An 18,066-nucleotide genomic window follows, 5' to 3' on the forward strand; every position below is an offset into this window, starting at 1 on the left:
TTTATGGTACAAGGTGGCATTAAGGATCAAACTTATTTTTTTCCCCTGGAATTTTCCCACTGGTTTGAAGTGTCCCTTAAATTATCTTATGAATTTTGCCTGCTTCTGGATTTCTGGTTGGTTAAATTGATCTGACTTTCTATACACATCCTATTATTTCCTGATTTAGTTATTATTTTATCATTTTATCAACATTAAAATTTGCTTTACTACAAAAACAAATATTGCTTCTCTTCTAATCCCAATTCCAAGTAATTTGCTTCATCTGAGCTGCTACAAGTAATGCATAACCGTCTGAAATGAGGTCTGGAATATTATGGGGATCCCAAAAGAAAACTGGCTTGAGGCAGCTTCTCCTGACAGTTGGGCAAACATGTAAAGAACTGAATCAAAGATCAAGGTCAACACCTAGTAATTTGCAGATTCTTGGCGGGGTTTATACAGCAGAGACTTTCAAAAACCCACAGGGAAGATCAGTATTGGCCCCAGGTTAGCATGTTGAGCTTCTCCTATTATCAAGAAAATAAAAAATAGTGGAACCATGGGCAGATTACTGTATCACTTGAGACTGAAGATGTACAGAGGGCACATGCAGAGCCCCTTTCATCAGTTGTCCCAAACATGGATTGATGTCTTACCTACTTCACATCATTCTTTATTACCTTTGTGACTGCTGACCCTCAATGTAAACACAAATCCACACCTAAGCCCCCATGCCTTGAGAAAAAAAGAAAATTGCTGCATGTTTAAAAGGCCGTGTGTCAGTTTCCTATGGCTTCTGGAACAAATTACCATGAACTATATGATAAAACAACCCAATGTTATCCTTTTATGGTTCTAAAACTTAGAAGTCTGAAATGGCTCTTAGAGGGCTAAAACCAAGAAGAGAGCAGAGCTACACTTCCAGAGCCTCTAGGGTAGAATCTGTTTCCTTGCTCTTTCCAACTTCTTGATGCCACCTGCATTTTTTGACTCATGACATCCTCCTCCATTTTCAAAACCAGCCATGGAGCACCCACTAGTCTCTCTTTCTCTTTCTGTCTCTCCGTCTCTCCCTTCCACCCCAACCTCTTTGCTTCTGTTCTCACACCACCTTCTCTCCCTATGCTTCTATTTTCACATCACCATCCCTGACTAACTCTTCCTGCATCCTTCCTATAAGGAACTTTACTAATCGTCAGGCATACTCAGATGACCCAGGATCTTGAACTTAATCATATATGCAAAGTCTCTTTTGCATGTAAGGCAACATTCACAGGTTCCTGGGATTAGGATGTGGATATCTTTGGGGGACATTATTCAACCTACCATAGATAGGCCAACAAAAGAAGTTCAGTCACAAGATGCAAAACTGAAATACAGCTCATAGAGGAATGAGGTGAAAACTTCAATAAAAATAGGAGTAATTGAGGAAACGGGAGCAGTAGAAATGTACACACATACACACACACTAACACAAACATAGACTTTTTTTTTAATTAAACAACTAAGTAGAATATTTGGAAGGAAAGAAAATCACATATATTGAAAAGAGAATTATAAACAGAAAATGGAAACTATAAGCAATTGTCAAATGGAAAAAGCAAGAAATAAAAATAGTAATATCAGAAATTAAGAATTCCTTCAATAAAATATCAGTGATGTCAAAAATAGTTAATAGTAATCATTCAAACTAACAGAAAGATGGTAAAAGAAGGTAAAAAAATGACCTGAACAGCCAAGAGCTGGGGGACAATACCAATGGTCTAATATACCATGAGTATAGTTCCAGAAGGAGTAGAAAGAGAGAATGGGACAGAAGAAATGTTTGAAGAGAAAATAGCTGAAAATTTTTGGAAAGCAATGAAAGATGTCAAATCACAGATTCATAATACTCAAAGAAGATAAATACCCCACTGTCCCACACACATATGTATTCACACCCAGATACACCAAAAGTAAACAGTAAATTTCGAATGCACTCAAAGAAAAGAGACAAAGAGCACTACAGGAGAACAAAGAGAACTAAGCATTCTCCATAGTTCCATTAGTGGTTATGAGTGACTATGCACCCATCAGAAACCCAATGCTGAAAGAAAGAATACAGAGACAAAAAGAGGACAAACTGATGATTCAGCTTATGTTAAGTTCAAAAGCAGGTAGAACTAATCTATGTTGATAGAAGTAGAAGTGTGATGTCTTTCAGGGTATTGATTTATAGCAAGCACAGGGAACTCTCAGGGGTACTGGAAGTATTTTTCTGTCCTTATTTTGTACTTGAATTTGCCCACTTTTTTTTTGTAAATTTGGATGACTTTTTCTTCTTTCAGTTTTATATATTTTGTATGTTAGTCTTTTACAAAATTATGTATTGAAATATAGTCTTCAACTTATTCTTGTAACTCTTTTAAACTTTTTTCAATGTATAGTGATTCTTAATATTAAGAAAGCTCTGTTTATCGTATTACATTTTTTCACCTTAAATTTAAGAGGTATAAAATAAGTAAATTGTGTAAATAAGATATGACTGAATTAAAATTGAATAAATGTAAAAGGGAAAAAAGCCTAAGAAATATCAAGATCTCAATTTAAATAAAAACAAGAAAAATTAATACACACTTTAAATTCTAATTGTAATCTAAATAGTCTGTTTCAAATTGACACAGTAAGCTGTTGAATTTGTGTTGAAGAGTAAATATCTAGTATTAACAATGTAATTTATGCAAACAGAAGACTGTTGAGCAGAGATATGCCTTACCATATGTGAAAAAAATGCAAACCCCAGTAATCATGTCACTATGCTGTTGGCATAGACTTAGCCAAAGGTGAGTGGAGAGAACAGAGTTCAGAAACAGATTTCAGAATCAATAAATTTCAATACGTGAAAAAGAAGGTATTGCAATTCGGCAGGAAATTATTGGCAAATTTAATACTTGTGGCTGGCACAAGTGACTATTTGTTTGAAAGAAATTTATATAAAAGCCTACTCTACATCATATGAAAACATATTGCAGGTAAATTAAGCATTTCAATATAAAATAAAATCGCAGAAATGTTGGGAAATTTTAGGAGACCAAACAAATAAACTAGAGATTAGGGAATCTCTTAAAACATGTTAGGAAGGCCTGGCGCCATGGCTTACACCTGTAATCCCAGCACTTTGAGAGGCCCAGGTGGGTGGATCACGAGGTCAGGAGATCAAGATTATCCTGGCTAACATGGTGAAACCCCGTCTCTACTAAAAATACAAAAAGTTAGCTGGGCATGGTGGCAGGTGCCTGTAGTCCCAGCTACTCAGGAGGCTGAGGCAGAAGAATGGTGTGAACCCGGGAGGCGGAGCTTGCAGTGAGCTGAGATCATGTCACTGCACTCTAGCCTGGTTCCAGAGCAAGGCTCCGTCTCAAAAAAAAAAAAAAAAAAAAAAAAAAAAAAGGAAAATTGTTGGCTATAATGAAACTATCAAAATTTTGTTCTATTAAACATAAAATTATAGGCAAGACACATTATAAGTATAGTCAAAGGAAAACTATAGATTGGGAAAGTATTTACAATGCACATACTTGACATATGTACGATATTTATATTATCTCTCATATTCATTAGTGCTACCTTATTTCATGACATGATTTCAGTGGATATAAATTACATTGTGTTTTATGTAACCCCTAGAGACTGTAATGTGAATAGAAGCAGGGTTAGGCTCACAGGAGTTGTTCACTACCACAACCCTACTGCAAAGAGTTCCTACATGTTCATATGAGAAAGAAAGCCTTATAGAAAAGTTTGCAGAGGGTCTTTGACAGATCACATATGGAAGAGACAACCAAATACACACTAAACACAAAAATATTGTGGGACTCATTAGTAGACATTTTTTAATTGTATTAAAAGAATAACAGGGTAACTCTGTACAGGTTACCAAAAATAAAATAATAATCAGAACTGGCACCAATAGGTACAAAGGGTGAACGCACACATGTGTACATAACTGGTGAAAGATGATTTCGTAGAGCTTTTTTTGGAATATAATATGGCAATTTTATTTGATATTTATATCATATATATATGTTTATATCACAAACAAAGACTTCTGTAGCACAATAAGAAGATTCCAGGAAATCTACAGGTTTATTTGCATTTATTTATTGGTATGGTAAAAATCTAGGACAGGGATCACTAACACTAATGCTACAATACAATTTTATGAGGATAAATCTAGAAATGAGCTAAAGCACCAGTAAGTAGGGAAGCTGTTGACAAAATTATGGAACATTCATCCCACGGAAATGTGAAGTCTTTGCAAGGATGAGTTAAACGTTTATGAGTTGTCTTGAGAAGAGTTTATCATACAATTCTAAGTGAGAAAATCAAATTGCAGTAATGTATATATAATATAAGCTCAATTTAATACACAGAGAAGGGAAATACTTTTGTAGAAATTTTCACTTGAGTGTATGAACAAAGAGAGAATTTGGGTTAATGGAAAGAGCAAGGAGACACCACAAAAAAAGGAGATGATAAAAAAATGCTATATTAAAAATGCCAAGACAAAAAGCAAACTCATTAAAGATAAAATAAAAAACAATATGTGTATATATGCATATATTTATTTCTCTCTTATGAAAAGGTTATTGCTGGTTATGTCTACTAATTGAAAATTTCAAGTGATTTTGACTTTCCTCTTACATTTTGCTATATTGTTTGAAGTATTTATAAAAAGCATGAATTATTTATATAATCAGAAAGAAACAAGGAAACATTTTTATTTAAAAAAGAAAATATGTAATCCATGTGTAATATGTAAATTTGTATGACTCAGAATAAGTTAATCATTGTAATAGACTACTTCTATTATTTGTCACATCAGAGAGCTTCATGCATTGGTAATTCCCTATCTACAACTATCTAGCTGTCTTTCTATCTCTGAGACATTCCAGGCTTTGCTTATTATGAGGGTAAACAGGTCCTATCACAGCAATTTCCCAGGACATACCTTGAAGCCACTGCGCACTTGATTACCAGATACTGGGCCACATAGAATAAATGGTGCTGCTCTGCAATCTTCTGCTTCTAGTTTGTGATGCTTTCTTTCTTTGGTTTCATTGAATGCAGTTGCTCTGCCAGTACTGACCTCCCCTAGTAACCCCAGTCCTGTTCTCTTTCATGTAGTGAACAAGTCATTATTCTTTAAGTAATATTGTGCAATAGGATATTCTACAATAATGGGAATGTTTACCTGTGCTGGCAATGTGGTGGGGACTGGCCACATGGAGCTCTCGAGCAGTTGAAATGTGGCTAGTGACACTGAGAAACTAACTTTTAAAATTGTATTCAAGTTTTATTTATTTAAATTTAAGTAGCAAAAATGTGGCCTGTGGCTATTATTGAGCAGTGCCACTTTAAAATAAAATTTTCAGTGCTATTGGGATAGTAATAGCATTTTTCACCTATGTCTCATCTTTGGCTCTCCCAGACACACAAGCCTTGCAGGTGTGACTGTGCTGAGAGGTCACAGCCATCTCGCATCAGGGGTCCCCAAGCCCCAGGCCATGGACTGGTACTGGTCCGTGGCCTGTTAGGAACTGGACCACATAGCAGGAAGTGAGCGGCGGTCAAGGGAGCTCTACTGCCTGAGCTCCACCTTCTGTCAGATCAGCAGCGGCATTAGATAAGCACAAACCCTATTGTGAACTGCACATGTGAGGGGTCTAAGCTGTGTGCTCCTTATGAGAATGTAATGCCTGGTGATATGAGGTGGAACAGTTTCATCCTGAAACTGTGCCCACCCCACACCCCACCCCCATCCTTCCATGGAAAAATTGTCTTCTATGAAACTGGTCCCTGGTGCCAAAAAAGCTCGGGACCATTACTCTGGATTACTCTCAATTCTTCTTCGCTAGTGGTTATTTGTTTTTGGGGGTCCACACTATCTCCTCCAATCCAGAATCCACTGTGGAATCTCTACCATATAAAGAAGTTTGTTAATTTCCAAATTATCATATGGATTGAATATGAATTATTTTTCATAGATATTCTGAACCCCAACAACTTATGGGATATACTGGAGAACCTTTTTAATGTTGATATTTTGTCAATTATAATAACAAAATCCTAAACACGTTCTGAAAGAAGTTCATCTGCCAAAAGCGCACTAGAAAGTCTTGTTGTGCAATTCTTCCTCCAAGCCCATTAGAGCTTAATCTCTGAGCCAGGCAAAATTATACACATGCAACCATCCCACAATTAAGGAGCCCTACATTTACATTTAGATCAGGGAAATTTAAATGTTTTCTTCTTCTGCACTCACCACAAAGAAGAGCATAGGTGCTGCAGCCCTTGTCTAAAGTTCATTTTCTCTGTCCCTATTCTGTCACCTCCCAGGAGGAGAACAAGTCTCATATGCAGAGTCAGAATTTACTCATGAATTTACAGCATCACAAATTCAGAGTGTCATTCAATTTCCCTTGCTCTACTCCAGGACACTTGACGGCTACTTCTTTTAGATTCTGGAAACACAAGTTGTCCACCCCTTTCTGAGCAACACGTAGGCGCTGCATATAGCACAGAGGTTCAGTGTAAGAACGCTGGAGACAGACTGCCTGCTATCGAGACCGGGTTTCTCCATATCCTAGTTGTGTGTACTTGAGCAAATGTTGAACATCTGTCTCCCTGCCCTCATCTTTAAATGGGGAATAATAATCGTATGTGGATTCCATAGGATGGTTGAAAGGATGAAATAAACTAATACCTAGTCATCCTTTGATATTTATGGGGGATTGGTTCCAGGACCCCCCTGCAGATATCAAAATCCATGGATGCTCAAGTCCCCTATGCGAAATGGCACAGTTTTTACTTATAACCTACATACATTCTCCCGTGTACTTTAAATGATCTCTTGATTACTTATAATACCTAATTCAACATAAATGCTATGTAAATTGTTGTCATATGTATATTTTATTTCTATTAATTATTATAGTATAGTTACTTTTTTTTTTCTAATATTTAAAATCTGAGGTTGGTTGAATCTACAGGTGTGGAACAAATGTGTATGAAAGGCCAACTGCATAAAGCATTTATAACAATGCCTGGCAATACTACTGGCACTACTACGTGCAGTGTCTCATCATTTGCTCTCCACTTGCCAAAGTTGGCTGCCCTTTTAACGTTCAAGAAGGAAGCCATATTAACAAGGAATTTTCCTTCTATGGGCAAGTTACACATACAGGCAACCCTGGGATATATTGCAGATTTGGTTCCAGGCCACTGAAATAAAGCCAATAAGGCAATAAAGTGAGTTACACAGATATATCTTTTTTCTTTCTCAGTGCACATAAAAGTTATTTTTACACTATGCTGGAGTCTATTAATTCAATAGCACTATGTCTAAAAAATTTACATACCTTAATTAAAATATATTTTATTGCTGAAAAATGCTAAGTATCTTCTGAGCCTTCAGCAAGTTATAATCCTTATGCTAGTGGAGGGTCTTGCCTCAATGTGGATGGCTGCTGACTGGTTAGGGTGGCGATGGTTCCTCAAGGTTGGGGTGTCTGGCAATTTCTTAAAACAAGACAACAATGAGATTTGCCACATTGATTGACTCTTCCTTTCATGAAAGATTTCTCTGTAGCATCTGATGCCATTTGATAGCATTTTACCCAAACTTTCAAAACCTGTCTCAAACCTTGACACTGCTTTATCAACTAAGTGTATGTAATATTCTAAATCATTTGTTGTCATTTCAAAGTGTTCATAGCATCTTCACCACTGGTGGATTCTATCTCAAAGAAGCCACTTTCTTTGCTCTTCCATAAGGAAAATCACCTCATTCTCTTCAAGTTTTATCATGAAATTGCAGCAATTCATTCACACCTTCAGGCTTCACTTCTAATTCTAGTTATCTTGCTATTTTGGCCAAATCTGAAATTAATGCCTGCACTGATGTCATGAACCCCTGAAAGTCATCTATGAGCATTAGAATAAACTTTTTCCAATCTCCAGTTAATGGTAATATTTTGACCTCGTCTCATGAATCACTTATGTTCTTAAGGGCATCTAGACTGGTGAATCCTTTCCTGGTTTTCAACTGACTTCTCCCAGATCCATCAGAGGAATCACTATCTGTGGCAGCTATAGCCTTCTGAAATGTACTTCTTAAATAATAAGAATCGAAACTTGAAATTGCTCTTTTATCCATGGGCTACAGAACGGTTGTTGCGTTAGCAGGCATGAAAACAATGCTTATCTCTTTTTACCTCTCCATCAGAGCTCTTGGGTGACTAGGTACATTGTCAATGAGCAGTAATATTTTGAAAAGAACTTATTATTTTAAGCAGTAGGTCTTGAAAGTGGTCTTAAAATATCCAGTAAACCATGCTATTAACAGATGTGCTGTCATCCAGGCTTTGTTCTTCCGTTTATTGAGCACAGACGGGGTAGATTTACCATAATTCTTTAGAGCCCTAGGATTTTTAGAATTGTAAGTGAGCATTGGCTTCAACTTAAAGTCACCAGCTATCTTAGCCTCTAACAAGAGAGTCAGCCTGTCTTTTGAAAGTTTTCAGCCAGGCCTTGCTCTCTGTAGCTATGAAAGTTCTAGATGGTATCTTCTTCCAATAGAAGGCTGTTTGATCTACACTGAAAATCTGTTGTTTAGTGTAGTCACATTCACAATGATCTTACGTATGATTTTCTGGATAATTTGCTGCAGTTTCTACCTCAGCACTTGCTGTTTAACCTTGCACTTTTATGTTATAGAGATAGCTTCTTTCTTTAAACCCCATGAACCAAACTCTGCTGGCTTCCAATTTTGTCCTCTGCAGCCTCTTCACCTCTCTCAGCCTTCATGAAATTGAAGAGTGTTAAGACCTTGCTCTGGATCAGGCTTTGGCTTAAGGGAATGTTGTGCCTGGTTAGAACTTCTATTCAGATCTTTAAAACTTTCTCCATATCAGCAATAAGGCTGTTTCACTTTCCTATTACTCATGTGTTCATTGAAATAGCACTTTTAATTTCCTTCAAGAACTTTTTCTTTGCATTCACATCTTGGATAACTGGCACAAGAAGCCTAGCTTTTGCCCTATCTCAGCTTTCAACATGCGTTACTCACTAAGCTTAATAATTTCTAGCTTTTCATTTAAAGTGAGAGATGTGTGACTCTTCCTTTCACTTCAATACTTACAGTCCATTTTAGGGTTATGTATTGGCCTAATTTCAATATTGTTGTATTTCAAGGAATAAACAGGCCTGAGGAGAGGGAAAGCCAGGGAACAGCCAGTTGATGGAGCAGTCGGAACACACAAAACATTTATCAATTGCGTTCACTGTCTTATATGGTCACAGTTCTTGGTACCCCAAAATAATTACAATAGTAACATCAAATATCATTGATCACAGGTAATCACAACAGATATAATAATAATGAAAACTTTTGAAATATTGTGAGAATTACCAAAATGTAACAAAGAGACCAAAGCAAAAGTGAGCACATGTTATAAGGAAAATGGTGCTGATACATTTGTTCAAGGAAAAGTTGCCACAAACCTTCAATTTTTGAAAAATGCAGTATCTGTAAAGTGCAATGAAAGTATGCTATATTCCAGGGATACTTACATCTTTCATCTTTGGCTGGAAAACACCTCTAAATACTCACACAACATCTTCCCAAGGTAAATCACTGGGGTGTAACTTTAATAAATAAGATGTGATATTACTATTATGTCTGCCATTTGAGATGGAGAATAGTAATGCTGAAAATATACTTTAATTCAGAGTAAGTTTTCAGTTTTTAATGATGAGCTTAGCACCGCAGTTTTCACAAATGCTATATTGATAAATGAATGATCATAAATTATTAGAATAGCACAGAAATTGTTTTGTAGAATCAAACAAATTCAGGGACAGGGGTGTGGAAACCATAATTTGTGACCCTTTTTATGTTCACGTTAAATTATTTTAAAATTCTTTTGCCATGAAAATTTCTGTCTTGACTCTTGTGATTGTCCTTATAAATTGGAATGTAAAATATGGCTAACAGGTACATGTAATAGTGTTGCTAATGAATAATTGATGCCTTAATAGTCTTTGAAAATCTCATTACCTGATTGTTGCTAAGAATTTTCTGGTAAGGGCTGCCTACAAAACAGAGGAAAGGGAAATTCCTCTGACTTTTTACCAATGATAGAACCCTAGAGGTGACGTGCTTGAAGAGGGAGGCAAGACCTGATTTTGGATTTAAAATCTGAAAGGCAGATGTTTATTCAACTGATCTAACAAGCTATAGGGTCAATAGAGAAGTAAAATAAGAAAATGAATGAGGATTGTCAGAAGACATGGGAAAGCAAAGAAGAAGCCTATTATGAGTAATTCCAAAGCAATTTTATGACCCATGAATTGTTCTTTTTCTGTACCAACACACTTATTTCCAGACTTTAAATGTGTTATCAAGTTTGACTTATCTGTACTCCCTCATCCCTCAACTTACTTCTGGACCAGATCTTGGTTTATTTGGTGTGCAGGTGTCCCATATTTACACATGCTATGTAACATGGATTAACTTTGAAAGTATTATTCTTAGAGAAAGAAGCCAGTTAAGGAAGACCCCATATTATATGACTACATTTATATAAAATGTCCACAGTAGTCAAATTCATGGTGATGAAAATTCAATTAGTAGTTACTGAGGGCTATGGAAAGGTGGGAATGTGAAATGATTACTAATGGGTAGAGAATTTCCTTTTGTTGTGATAAAAATATTTTACAATTAGATCATGCTGATGATTGCACAATCCTGGGAATATAATAAAAGCCACTGAAATGCACACTTTATAATATGTTTAAAGTATAAATATGAAGCTATTATTAATATTAATATGTGTGTACATGTATATATTACACATATGGAATTTATACACATATAAGATACACATATATAAATATATACACATATATACATGAACACACATATTAATAACATGTATGTTACCTAAGTTTGTCAAATATATAATATATGTTACACATATGTGATATTGTATATATATATTTCACATGCTCAGTTAACATACACTTACACTCCCCTAATGTGAACTAACAAAATACTAGATTCCCTGATAATTTTGGACATCCTTTGTTTCCATACTCTTTCTGCTTTGGTACCATCTTTGTGTAATTACAAATTCTCAATTCTGTCTTTATAATCTTTCTCCTGGACCCTTGCCCTTTACTTTCTTCTTAGTCTGCATTTGATTCTTCTATTTTCTACTTGTTGACTTCTGCTGTAGAACTTTCAATAATTGACCCACAGTCAGGTGTGATGGCCCACAGCTGTAATCCCAACAGTTTGGGAGGCTGAGGCAGGTGGATCTGTTAAGTCTAGGAGTTTGAGACTAGCCTGGGAAACATAGAGGAGACCTCATCTCTACAAAGAAAAAAAAAATCTTAGCCAGTTGTGGTGGGCACGTACCTGTGGTCCCAGCTACTAGGGAGGCTGAGGTGGGTGGATCGTTTGAGCCTGGGAGGTAGAGGTGCAGTAAGAAATGATCGCACCACTGCACTCCAGTATGGGTGGCAGAGCAAGAATCTGTCTCAAAAAAAAGAAAACAAAAAACCCAAGTAATTGACCCATTAGCTTAGGACCACCTGTGTGATGTAACTTACTCTAATGTTCTCTGTAGTATCTGCATCTTTGCCAGCTATTTTGTCTGACATTCTGGTATCAGGAACCTCCCGCTTATAATGGCAACTATCACTCTCTAATAATTGTTTCCAATGACCACTATGTTTAATGAGGAAACTGCATCCCAGTCTGTTCAGAGAGGGAAGAAATACATGTCAAAAATTACATGTCTGTGCATATCGATGCCATACCCTTCAACTTACAGGAGGGTTCTCACATCACCGTCATGCCACAGATTTTAAGGAATTGGAAACTGTTTCCTCAAGATCCATTTCCCTTATACAGATACAGATGCAATACACTGCTGTCATGCAGGGTGTCAATCTGTATGAAGATCTGTATATGTGATCATTATAATATCTTAGTATGGGAAGGTTGATAACTGAGCAGTCCCTTCTGCATCTTCCTTTGAGGATATTTCAAGAACATTTTTGGCTCTCCTTGCCTTTACATTTGACAGACTTGCACAGATGATTTGTGGAATACAGCTCTTAGTGATTCTGCCTTGAGGATGAAGGATCTACTGCCAGGGCAACATGGGAATGATGCAGTTCATGACACATTTTTGAGTAGGCATCTCAAGATGAATGCCCCAAACTACTGAATATAATTAGTCTGTGGGAGACACAGCTTATGACATTCTCTGCTATTCATTACTATAGAAAGAGTCACTTCCAAAGAGGAAGAAATAAAAAGCAACATTGATGCATTGCCAGTTGACATCACCAGAGTGAGCATGTTGTGAGGTAGAATGGATATATGTGTACTTTGGTGTTCAAGAGACATGCAGGTACTCCTTCTGCATGTACTGGGCAAGAGTACAACCACTGCCTAGATACGACATTTCAGGAGTAACAGGGGAATCTGTGAGATTCAGCCTTGTGCTATCACTGAGACTGATTCTTCAGTCAGGCTAGCAAGGGTTTAATAGCTGGCCACATTGCCTATATTTTGAGCTCATGCAGATTTTCATCACAGTGATTTTAGCTGTGTTGCATAGGTTTACAACTTTGAATTTTTTCAACAATTTTAGCTCTTGAAAAACTTGTTATAATCATTAATATTTCCTTTGTTTCAGAGACACAAGACCATCACACAATTAAATGTATTCAAAAGTTCCTGTAGCTTGCCAGGTACCTTAACCTCCACTTTTTTTTTTTTTGCTTATAATTTTTATTAATGAGATTGCTTAAAAAGGAGTTTGTCTTTAAAAAGCAATATGTTTTGCTGCTGCCACGTGACAGAATTTAGAATCAGGCTGCCTCTGTATTGTGCAAATACCAGTTCTGCCACATATTAACTGTATGTCCTTGGGCAAGATAATCTTTTTGCCTAACTTGATGCCTTCCTTATCTGAAAAAATAGAGAGAAGGAGAATAATGGTTCTTAATAAGATTGTTAGGGTGTTAACTCGATTACTAATGTAAAGAGCATTTATTAAAGTATGTAATAAGTGTTCATTATAATTATCTTGCCTATTATTAGTGTATTGGCCTTTATATTTGATTTCTCTAGTGATTTTGGATCTTCCTTTTGGACTGTGGTACAAATCTTTCCCACTAACTCTTCCCACATTGGATTTCCTACGATGGTCCTTATTCAGTTCTAGAGAACCAACCCTCAGCTCCAATCTATGGATTATCTTGCAAATTCCTAGCGAGAACTAAGGGGGAAGGCACAACATTATTAGGTAGAGAAAGCAGGAGAGGTTTTCGCACTCAGATACTATTATATGTAAGTACTGTTCTAAGCACAGGAAACACACAGCATCCACCAGGGGGTGCTTGTCTTGTAAAGATTGGTTAATTTTTGTCCAGCTCAGTCAGGGAAGATCCTTAAGAGACTAAAGTTGAACAGACACTAAAATGAATGTGTTCTTGAATATGACGTGGAATTTTGAGCTTGGTGCTCACTTGCCTGGACATAAAACTATTTCTGCAGCCTGAAGTCACATAATGAAGTTTTAATAGAGGCATTAGAATAGCATGAATACTCCATATAAGAGAAATATTTAACCATTCTCTCCTTTCAGCTCTACTTCCCCAACACACTAGCTCCTAAACACACGCACACACACACACACACACACACACACACACACACACACACACACACACACACACACACACACACACACACACTAACCTGGCCCATGAAACCCTACTTATTTACGTATATGATTTATTTTGTATGCTGAAAACTGTGATGTTTAGGACCCACTGTAACTTCTTATTTGGTCTCATTGAGTCAGAAGCTGGATGGTGCCTTTATTCCAAACAGAACCACATAATGCCATCCTGAATTTCATAAATACATCCTTCATATTTTATTATTTCATTAGTCACTTGAATTCTCTACATAACCTGTAGCAAGTTCTTTTGATTATTTATAAGGTACACTGTACTAATAAGATATATAGACCTGTGGGCTTTTGCCCTGATGGCACAGATGGAAAAGTAGTTTCAGTGACTAGATTAGGAAGAACCTATCACTTTGTTCCTGATAAATATGTATTAGACAAGCATTTTACAAAATTTAGAAAATTAAACTAACCCTGTTTTAGTGGGTTGCTTAAACAATTTTTTTATAAGAATGTATGGATTTGAAATGTTTTTAAAATCTTATTTCATTAACATAATTGCCATTCAAAATTAAGTTACACAGAGTATCTCAATTTGTTGCTCATGGGATATGATCTTTCTTAGTTTAAAATTACATTATACTCAGGAAAGCTTCAAACTATCAGGTTAGCTTGTTTGGCAGATTGTTAGATTAATTCTCTAATTCACTGAAACATCTATTACAATTTTCAAAAGAATTGACTATAATGAATTAGAGAGCTAATCTTAATAATTTATCACTCAAATGAGGTCATCACAGCTAGTGGAATATTCAAGACTACCAGCCCATTTCTAACATTTTCTTTATATGGAAAAATATATTTTACATTATGTTCTATCATATTTTTAATGGATTATAAAGTATACTAAAGAGCTGCTGTATTATAAAATAAAAATTACTCATAATCAGCCTGTTGTAAATTACTTGTATGAAATTATTAATTATAATCTTGGCAAATAGTTAATATGAGAGTGTGATGCATTGATAAACAGGGAACAATGGTATACTCAAGTTCTAAAATTTTAAGCATTTATTAGAAAATCCAGAGACAATTACAAACTACATTTGTTCACTGTGGGTATATTTCATTTAAAATAACAATAGTGACTGTTAATATATTTTTAAATAGTAGTATAAATATTTAACTGAAGTTTGTTAACTTTTTAAATTCTCAAATATAACTGAAGTTTATAAAGAAATATTGGTCCAGATTTGCTTTTTTTGAATTTGAGAGATTTATAGGGAAACCTAGGAGACTAAGTTACAAAATGGCATGTTACTGAAACATTCACAATGAAGAGAAAATGGCCAAACAAACAATAAAAAATAAAACTAATCTTGATTTAAGCTAGACTGATATACTTCAAGCTCCGTGTCTTGGGAATCAGCACTGATTCATCAGAAAGGTTAGATTGCTCTGTCAGTTTGGACCAAAGCTTACACATTATTTTCTGCTGTTGTTCTTTAGAACTCCTGTCTTTTTACAAATGCTGACATGTGCTTGTGTCCTGACACTCTTTCCTGATAAAATGTGCATCCTATGTCCTGTACAGTACAGTCTTTTTGTGTTTAGACTAGTCCCACTCTTTCTTTTTTTTTTTTTAATTTCCCTCATTCTCTACAGAAATTCATTCTACCTCCCCACTGGGAACACAGCCTGCCCCAAGTATCAGCCGGGAACCAGGCACTGTTACGCACCCAAGAATAGCCTTTAAACTGCTTGTCTCTATACATTTTAATCTGCGTTGCTTCTATATACAATGTTTTCCTAAACTGCTTGCCAATCAGAATGTTACATATTATGTATCCCAAAATCCAATCTATATAGTTTTGTACAGTCTGAATTTACTGTGCTTTTTTTCTTTTTTCAGATAACCCTCATTCAGTGTGTTTTAGTTCCTTATATTTCATGTGTTTTGGTCATAAGCTTATGTTTGTTAAGCATCCAGATGAGAGCTGAGCTCTGCGTGGCTCCTTGATTATAGTCAGAGGACATGGCTAAGCTGTACCTAGACTCCTAACGCACAAAAACTGTGGGATGATATATGTGTTTGTTTAAGCAACAACAGAAAAATGATATAATTAGCTTATCTTAACTCATATAAAATGTAAATATAAACAATTTAATGGAACAGAATTGTAGGTGAAGGAGCTGAGTCACACAGATATAAGAAAATTTGGATCTTCAAATTATGTCAAAGAATAAACAATTCAGCAAGCAGTTTCAGAAAATAATATCCATTTGAAGAAAATTTATACTATATTCATACTTAATATTGTATAGAATATGAATAAGGTGGATTAAATATCTAAATGTAAAAATTACAAAACATTTTTAATGTATGCATTTAATACATTCATATATAATATGGGAGAAATCACAAAATGAGATTTTTATAATATTGTGATGATTGATGCATTATTAAGATAGGAAAATGATGTTACATCTGACAATAATTAAAACTAATATGCATAAGCATATATTTCATTAATGCTTCGGTGGAAAAAGCATTCTTTTTATTTTTAACCTTTTATTTTGAGGTAATTACTGCATCACATACAGTTATAAGAAATAATAGAGAGAAGTCCAGTATACCCTTCACCTGGTTTCCCATTGGTAACATATTTTTTTTTTTCTGTTTTTTATTTTTTTATTTTATTTATGTATTTATTATTATTATACTTTAAGTTTTAGGGTACATGTGCGCAATGTGCCAGTTAGTTACATATGTATACATGTGCCATGCTCGTTCGCTACACCCACTAACTTGTCATCTAGCATTAGGTATATCTCCCAGTGCTATCCCTCCCCCCTCCCCCCACCCCACAACAGTCCCCAGAGTGTGATGTTCCCCTTCCTGTGTCCATGTGTTCTCATTGTTCAATTCCCACCTATGAGTGAGAATATGTGGTGTTTGGTTTTTTGTTCTTGCGATAGTTTACTGAGAATGATGATTTCCAATTTCATCCATGTCCCTACAAAGGACATGAACTCCTCATTTTTTATGGCTGCATAGTATTCCATGGTGTATATGTGCCACATTTTCTTAATCCAGTCTAGGATTGTTGGACATTTGGGTTGGTGCCAAGTCTTTCCTATTGTGAATAATGCCGCAATAAACATACGTGAGCATGTGTCTTTATAGCAGCATGATTTATAGTCTTTTGGGTATATACCCAGTAATGGGATGGCTGGGTCAAATGGTATTTCTAGTTCTAGATCCCTGAGGAATCGCCACACTGACTTCCACAAGGGTTGAACTAGTTTACGGTCCTACCAACAGTGTAAAAGTGTTCCTATTTCTCCACATCCTCTCCAGGACCTGTTGTTTCCTGACTTTTTAATGATTGCCATTCTAACTGGTGTGAGATGGTATCTCATTGTGGTTTTGATTTGCATTTCTCTGATGGCCAGTGATAGTGAGCATTTTTTCATGTGTTTTTTGGCTGCATAAATGTCTTCTTTTGAGAAGTGTCTGTTCATGTCCTTTGCCACTTTTTGATGGGGTTGTTTGTTTTTTTCTTGTAAATTTGTTGGAGTTCATTGTAGATTCTGGATATTAGCTCTTTGTCAGATGAGTAGGTTGCGAAAATTTTCTCCCATCTTGTAGGTTGCCTGTTCACTCTGATGGTACTTTCTTTTGCTGTGCAGAAGCTCTTGAGTTTAATGAGATCCCATTTGTCAATTTTGGCTTTTGTTGCCATTGCTTTTGGTGTTTTAGACATGAAGTCGTTGCCCATGCCTATGTCCTGAATGGTAATGCCTAGGTTTTCTTCTAGGGTTTTTATGGTTTTAGGTCTAACATTTAAGTCTTTAATCCATCTTGAATTGATTTTTGTATAAGGTGTAAGGAAGGGATCCATTTTCAGCTTTCTACATATGGCTAGCCAGTTTTCCCAGCACCATTTATTAAATAGGGAATCCTTTCCCCATTGCTTGTTTTCTCAGGTTTCTCAAAGATCAGATAGTTGTAGATATGCGGCATTATTTCAGAGGGCTCTGTTCTGTTCCATTAATCTATATCTCTGTTTTGGTACCAGTACCATGCTGTTTTCATTACCGTAACCTTGTAGTATAGTTTGAAGTCAGGTAGTGTGATGCCTCCAGCTTTTTTCTTTTGGCTTAGGATTGACTTGGTGATGTAGGCTCTTTTTTGGTTCCATATGAACTTTAAAGTAGTTTTTTCCAATTCTGTGGGGAAAGTCATTGGTACCTTGATGGGGATGGCATTGAATCTGTAAATTACCTTTGGCAGTATGGCCATTTTCACGATATTGATTCTTCCTAC

The 18,066-nt window shown here is 35.9% G+C and overlaps 1 long non-coding RNA gene across 14 annotated transcripts in view; it reads left to right on the forward strand.

The window, feature by feature from the left end:
• Positions 1–18,066, forward strand: part of LOC129034779 (uncharacterized) — a 135,803-nt gene that overhangs the window by 10,628 nt on the left and 107,109 nt on the right. For 12 of the 14 annotated variants that reach the window (XR_010126277.1, XR_010126279.1, XR_010126286.1 and 9 more), the window contains exon 2: positions 12,735–12,789. The exons of the other annotated variants lie outside the window; for them this stretch is intronic. This is a non-coding gene — a long non-coding RNA (uncharacterized LOC129034779). The remainder of the gene's footprint in view (positions 1–12,734; positions 12,790–18,066) is intronic. 14 annotated transcript variants of the gene reach the window in all.

The sequence above is a fragment of the Pongo pygmaeus genome, chromosome 3 (genome assembly GCF_028885625.2).
Source record: "Pongo pygmaeus isolate AG05252 chromosome 3, NHGRI_mPonPyg2-v2.0_pri, whole genome shotgun sequence".
Lineage (NCBI taxonomy): Eukaryota > Metazoa > Chordata > Mammalia > Primates > Hominidae > Pongo > Pongo pygmaeus.